This window comes from Zingiber officinale, chromosome 10B, assembly GCF_018446385.1.
Source record: "Zingiber officinale cultivar Zhangliang chromosome 10B, Zo_v1.1, whole genome shotgun sequence".
NCBI classification, from domain to species: Eukaryota; Viridiplantae; Streptophyta; class Magnoliopsida; order Zingiberales; family Zingiberaceae; genus Zingiber; species Zingiber officinale.
This window is the reverse complement of record NC_056005.1, coordinates 48385424-48392863: the sequence shown is the minus strand read 5'-3', so window position 1 is coordinate 48392863 and position 7440 is coordinate 48385424. Positions and strand designations below refer to the sequence as shown.

At 38.8% G+C, this 7440-nt stretch overlaps 1 long non-coding RNA gene across 1 annotated transcript; it reads left to right on the top strand.

The window, feature by feature from the left end:
* Window positions 1-5194: 5194 nt before the first annotated feature.
* Window positions 5195-6510, top strand: LOC122029791. The gene is made up of 3 exons (XR_006125191.1): window positions 5195-5493; window positions 5583-5746; window positions 6363-6510. It is a non-coding gene; the product is annotated as an uncharacterized LOC122029791 (long non-coding RNA).
* Window positions 6511-7440: the final 930 nt, after the last annotated feature.

Sequence of the window (7440 nt, the reverse complement as noted above, 5' to 3'; positions counted from 1 at the left end):
TTTTCAAAACTAGCTCATTTTTTATATATGGCAAAGGGGGAGAGTAGAGAAATTCAAAGAAAGAAAGTAGAGAAATTCAAAGAAAGAAATAAAATAGAAATTCAAAGAAAATGTTTTAAAGGGAGCCTGTATTAAGGGGGAGCTATGTTTATGCTTATTTTTTATATCACGCTTCTTGTGCTTATATATAACTGCGTAATTTTTACTTAACATTGAATTTCGGTTGCCATTATCAAAAAGGGGGAGATTGTTGGTGCAGAAGCATCCGACGATCGAACCTTAGTTTTGATAATGGAAAAGGATTCAAAGTTAAGTTAGTGTGTGATCTAACATGTTTGAATGAGTATTTCAGGAAAGTCCTAGCTGCGGTTAGGCAGGTGGAAAACCCTAGGGGGTGGAAACCCTAGGTCATAGGGGGTGGTAACCCTATGTGGAAAGTCTTGGCAGGTCGATGGCTTCAGGCAAAAATCCTAGGGGGTGGTAACCCTAGGTGGAAAGGTGTCGCGAACCAGGTGAAAGACCGGACTAGCCGGAAGCGGATGTCCGAGTCGGAGCTAAGCGCAAAGTCCAATGAGGATCGATCAGCAGTAAATCTCTGAGTGGAGTAGGTGAGGACGCGTTCCCAGAGGAGGAAGAGAGGCGTCGGGTTGACCTAGATTTCGGAGGAAATCGGTCAGATTTTAGACGGTCAAGACCAGAGCTGTCAATTCTTCTTACAATGTTTTATCTTATTCTAACACCTCTGTCTGGGATTTTTGCTCGGACTAACCTTTGTTTGCGGGTGAGGAAAAAAGATCGGCCCAGCGCCGGATGGATCCGCGCCCGAACGAGTCCAGCGCGCCGGGACCAAATTTTATCCCTGTGCGACTTCCGCCACGTGGAGCATCCCGTTGGTTGGTCGTTGACTAGAAGGGATCCAGCGCCGAACTTCATATAAAAGAAGGGTCGAGGTGCAGCTTCAAAAACAACAATCTTCTAAGCAATCTCTCTGCAACAAGATGCTAACGACTCGATCCAGAAAGTGCTGCAACGACACCCCGACAACCTGGAGCTTCAGATTTAGTTTTTGTTGTCGGTATAATCTGCTTACTACTTTGAATTGTAATTAGTCTGTAATATTTTTATCGTGCTTATAGTTGTTGCCCACGGAAAGCGATCAAGGATCGCGGGCCTTCGAGTAGGAGTCGCCTTAGGCTCCGAACGAAGTAAATCTCCTTGTCTCTCTGTGTTTGTTATTTCTTCATTCTGCTGTGCTTTTACTCATTTGTTTTACGAATCGGAAGAAATAGCCATGAACGCTATTCACCCCCCCCCCCTCTAGCGTGGTCTCGATCCAACAATAGCTTTCTACAAAAGATTAAGAGAAAGGTTTGATATCTTTCCTTATTTGTAGTTAAAAGGAAGATTTTAATTTTTGATAAAACTTTCCTTTTTTGTAACCATCTTCATGATTTAAAAGAGAGTTTTAAAATTAAATCTTTCCTATTATAGTTTCTACATAAGATTAAGAAAAGATTTGATATCTTTCCTTATTTGTAGATTGAGAGGAAGATTTTAATTTTTAAGAAAACTTTCCTTTTTGGAAATCATCCACATGTTTTAATAGAGAGATTTTAATTTATAAAAGTTTCCTTTTATGACCAACCATGAAGGGAATTTTCAAAAGAGAAATTTTTATTTAAAAATTTCTGGAAACAAATTAGGAAGTTTTAATTTTGTGTTTAAAACTTTTCTTGTTTGGAGGGATTAAGGTGGCCGACCATTAGAGGTTTAATAAGGAGATTTTAATTAAATTTTCCTTCTAAAACAATGGCAAGGAATATAAGGAAGTTTTTATTTATAAAACTTTCCTTATTTGCCAAGACCAAGGAATATAAAAGAGAGGGTAGAGGTGCCTCGCCACATAACATATCCTCTATTATTCCTCTTTTTTTTCTTCCTTGGTGTGGCCGACCCTATTCCTCTTCACCTTTCTTCTTCTTGTGGTCGAACCACATCATCTCTTGGAGCTCTTGTGGTGGTCGGATTTTGCTTGGAGAATGAGAGAAAGGAGGTTTTGTTTCTAGCATCCCTTGGAGCTTGGTGGTGGTGGCCGAACCTCATCCTTTCTTAGAGTTATTGAGGTGGCCGAATCTTGCTTGGAGAGGAAGGAAGCTTGGGTGGTTCTCATCTCGGTAGATCGTCGCCCACACGACGTCCGAGATAAGAAGAGGAATACAATAGAAGATCAAAAGGTTCTTGCTTACATAGAATGGTATAACTAGTAATTCTATTCTGCATCATACTAGTTTTCTTTGTATAGTTTTTGAAATACCAAACACAAGAGGCATATGATTCTAGGTTTCGAATTTGTGATTCAAGTTTGTGTTCTTTTCTTTTCTTTTTCAATCTTGTGATTCGATTATTCTTATTGGTTAAACCTAGGGTTACTATAAGGAGATTGAATATTGAATTTCTTTAAAAGGCTTTGTCAAGGAAGTGGTGGATGATCCCATAATCAAGAAGGCCTAGTGTCTCGCCATGTTTAACCTGAAAGCCAATTTTAGAAATAAATATTTAATCAACTTTGTAACATGGGTGGACTTGGATTAATAATGTTAAGCATCGTTTGTGATCCAAGTCTAAACCTCTAAGAACAGATAAGTTAAATTTGGAATCAATAATGTTAAGTTCCGCTTGCGATTCCTAATTTAATTTCTAAAGAACACAATAGGTTGTTAGGAATGGTTCAGGACTTGTATAAAATTTTTATACAGGGGAACTGGTACGATATTCTGAGTATCAACCAACAGAGGTCAAGGCTTGATAAAATTGAAAAGACCCTAAAAAGGATGGAAAGTATCTTTAAAGGGCAAAAAGAGCATAACCTAGGTTTAGGACAACAAGGGTCATCCAATGGCCGTAAAGGTTTGGGATACAAACCTAAGGCTAAGAAGGATGTAGCTTCATATCATAGGGTACCTCTGGAACCAATCCTAGGTCTATGAGTCAAGTCAAGGATACAAGGGAAGTTATCCCTAGGAGTCTTTGCAACAACAAATGTGACTAAGACTTCTAAGAAGTCAAAGAAAGTCACCAAGAAGGTCACAAGGGAAGCTATCCCTAGAGTTGACCTAGAGAAAGTGACCAAGGCTCCTAATAAGCCTAGAAAGGTTATTAGGAAGGTATCGAGGGAAGTTATCCCTAGTGAATACCTAGAACATCCAAGGAGTACCAATATATTTTGGGTTCCGAAGAGCATATTCTCTACACCCTAGATGGGTTTAGAGAGTGTCAACTCCAATTAGTTAAGGTGGTTAACCCAACCTTGATGAAGCTGACACTTGGAAGCATTTTCAAGATTTTTGTTAACCTTTGAAAATAAAAAGGATAAATTGATTACTCTTTGGAAGAGTAAAATGTGCCAAAATTTGAGGAATGAAATTTAATTTAAATTGTCATAACTAACCAAGAGTAAAAGAAATGTCAAGTTAGGTTTTGGCATTTTCTTGAGAAAATGAGGGCAAATCTAGGGAAAATTTTAGATTTAGCAAGGATTAAGGATACTTAGATAGGTTATCTAGGTATATTTTATTTATGACAAATTGCCTTGCTTTGGTTGCCCATCATATGTCATAAATCATCATGCATTATTTTTAATTCCTTGCAGTTAAGGACAATGGCATTTACTAACAGGTGACGTCCTAGGTGGATGTTCATAATTCAAAATGTCTAGATAGATATGCATGATCCCTAGTTTAGGGCAAAATCAAAAACTACATCTCACAAAGACTATAAGTTGACTTGTATGTGTTTTAGTACACATTAAATACAAGTGAGATGTTAGAATGATGAATAAGACTCAAGATGTTAATTTAGTGCATCTAGTTAAGTTTTGACTTCATCAAAACACATAGTATGTGCACTCTAATCATTGGGAAAGCTAAAATACAAGTCATGTGCATTGAGTCTAAAGAACATGGTCGGAAATTAGTTTTGAAAAATGTTTTAAATATACTTTGGAAAACCTTGGTGAAGACTATCTTTTGATAGTAATCATCATTGAAAAGTTAGACACAAACTTGGAAGAAACATTGAAATTTTTAGAAGTTTCCAATTTTGTATCAATCTTTGAAAATAGGAAGTATTTTCTTAGAAAACTATTTTTCCTTGATAGCATATACCCTAAATAATTCTATAAGAATTTCTATGATTTTTAGAATTTTGTAGAATTTTTAGGGTATTTCTGAATTTTGGCTGAAATTCGATTTCAGAAATTCAGAAACTCAATCGATTGGGTGATCGATTAGTCAGGCTTAATCGATCAGTTGATCGATTGAGAAGAGTATTCTCGCAAGCAGAAGCTCACTGAATCGATCAGCCGATCGATTCACTCCAGCCTAGATCGATTAGTGGATCGATTCATGTAGTTTTTCTCTGAACAGGAGCTTACGGAATCGATCGAGCGATCGATTGAAACAAGTTCAATCGATTGAGTCCCAACCCAATCGATTGAAAAGACTGATTTTGACTGGGAAAGTCTGATTTCAGCACTTTAAGTCATTTTTAGCCCATTTAACCACTCCTAACCCCTTGGAATATATTTATATATATTTAAGGGTAGTTTTCATGATGAAAACAAGGAGAAGTGGTTAAAGAACACTAGGTTAAAGTTTAGGATGAGGTTAGTTTCAATATTGAATCTTTTAAACCTCAAAACTTCAAGTTTTTGGGTTTCCTAAATATTTAGGAACTCTAAGTCATTGTTGGTGCAATGACAGAAGTTTGGACCATGTCTTTAGGGTGAGTTACTCTTTAAGGACATGAAATTTCTTTTTCTGAAACCATAGAAGGTGGTAAAACCTTCATTTTGAAAAATGCTCAAGGTCGAGCATGGGGAAACAATGGAAGATCAGATATCTTTATTGTTGGAAAGAAGAATGCTCTAGGAGGAGCATTGACTATAATGAAGGGTATGGGACCTTCATTATTAGGGTTATCGTGGAATAACCTTAGGAAAAATTTTAAGAATTTTTAGAAATTTTTCTGGAGTTAAACGGAGTCCATATGACTCGTTTTAAGGGATATATTGATAGGGTTAGATGGAGGCGGGTTTGGAATACCCAAATTAAGTGGGAATTGATTAAGGTTAAACTTAGGTTTTAATTAAGCTAACCTAAGGTTTGGATTAACCACGCTATAAAGCGCCGAAGCCCTTTCTTTTTCCCTGACTTTCCTCTCCTCTGTTCTTCGCATCTCTCTCGAATCCACACGATCGTGACCGAGATCGGCGATTTCTTCTTCTCTTGGTGGCGCCGATGAGGAGCGGACCTTGGGGCGTTGAGAGGAAGAGAGGTTAGTACAACCGAACCTTCTTTCTCCCCGATCCCTTCCTCCCTTCTCTGATCTCGGTGAACAACGGCGACGGATCTCGATCGGTGGATTTCGCCGGCTGTCGGGAGGGAACCAAGGGCATTGGCGTTGGATCTGGGCATCGGCGACTGGTTGTGTGAGGTAACGCCCATTGTTTCCTTCCGATTTCCCTATTTTGTTCGTCGGCAAGGGCAGATCATGCCCTAACCATGATTCTTGGAGGTAAGCAGGTTTGGTTGGGTTGTGGATTCGGATCTCTACTCTTCTTCTAGTGATGATTCGAGTGATCTTGATGAGGAACAATACCTGCGTTTAGGCTCCGGCCTCCACAGCTCCGTCGGATCATCTTCTTCATTGGATCTGTGATTACCTCCGACGATTGAAGGGTGAAGAGGTAAGGAGAGCAAATTTTAGTATTACAGTGGTAGGGATTAAATCTTCTAGTTCTTGCTGTTCTTTCTTTTGATCCGACCAGTGAAGGTGCACTGTATAGTTTACTGCGTGTAGGAAATTGATACACTGTTTAATTCTTGTTCTTTCTCTTGATCTAACCTTAGTTTGTAGTAAGTCCGGTGTATTCCTTGACCTAGATCAATGATGGAATCAATAGGAGTTGTGAATTGTGTTGTTCGGTTGTGGAATGCTTTGAGTACTATGTTTACTGGAAACCCCTTTGAACAGTGTGGATCAAGATCAGTTAACAGTCAAATTGAGATTTTTGCTTTAATCAGAGGGTTGCAAATGTAGGTGTATCTAAACCTGAAATGGATTTCATGATGTTTAGGTTTGCTTCTTGTTAGGGGTAAAGGAAGGATTAGGAATAATTAAGAGTCTAATGGGAATTTAGTTTTGGGATGAGTTGAGCTAGATTGAGATTTAATTTAGCTTTACCAGTGGAAGGAATAGTAATCACAGTAGCTATTACTTTCAGTTGGTTATTTATTTAAAGGTAAGTCACCTATTTGTAGTGTACACATATTTAGTTAAATTAATTTGTATATGTGATACAGGACCTTGATCTATACGAGCAGCATGACGTGGGGTGGTTCTGGTGATACGGATATATCAAGGCGGGTATTTCTTCCTTAATTTCTATTTAGTTCTTTGAACTTTAAAGCATGGTTATATTTGGATAATTAGGTTGCATTCCTTAAATCTGATTATTTGTTGTTTTCCTGCTTGTCTCTTTTGCTTGATATGATCTAGTTCGATTGCTGATGCTTATCTCTATACAGATACTCTCAGGGATAGTATATCCATTTATGATCAGATATCGATATGTCATCTAGGTATGCACGGGTTTTATATGATTAACATTCCGTTTGCAGGGCGTACATGTGTAACGCCGTATATACGTATGGTTATTCGGGGGTGTTTAGTGGGGTTGTGCTGCGGGATGATTATATATATATATATATCATTCGCTCATTCATTTCAGACCGGACCTTCGTCGTTGTCGATACCGCCTCCCTGCCTCCCTCAGCCGTCGAGAGTCACCAGTTGGTGCCTCGCTTACCACTTTCACTTTCGTCGTGGGTTAGTGGTGGTCGGGGTCATTAAATGCCAGCAAACACTGCAGGTTTGCGAGATCCGCGCTCGCGCAACCAATCTATCTGATACAGGTAGCTACTAGCGGCGGATCAGTCCGCCCTCTGTCGGCCGCCTGAGTAGTGGTCGGACCTCATTCACACCCAAGCTCATCACTATGAGCCAGCCTGCAACCTGTCATTCAGTATGGCGAGATTGCATACATCATCATGATTACTACCGCTGCTATACATACACACATCGTACACTAAGATACGTGATCTATGTGTATTCATTCAGTATGTCTACAGACGTATCATGTATTGTACAGACTTTGCTAAACATTTCATGATCGTCATTGAGATTGTGTTGTTATTGCATGCTACGATATGTTCTGAGCTTGTATTATCTCGTATATTATACGCATTTCGGTGTGGGTACATTCACATGCTTAAATTCATTCATATGTACCGACAGACATATGACAACATTCGTCACAGATCACAATGCTAATGCAACTTCGACTCATTGTTTAGGGAATTTCTCACGACAATTGCGCAA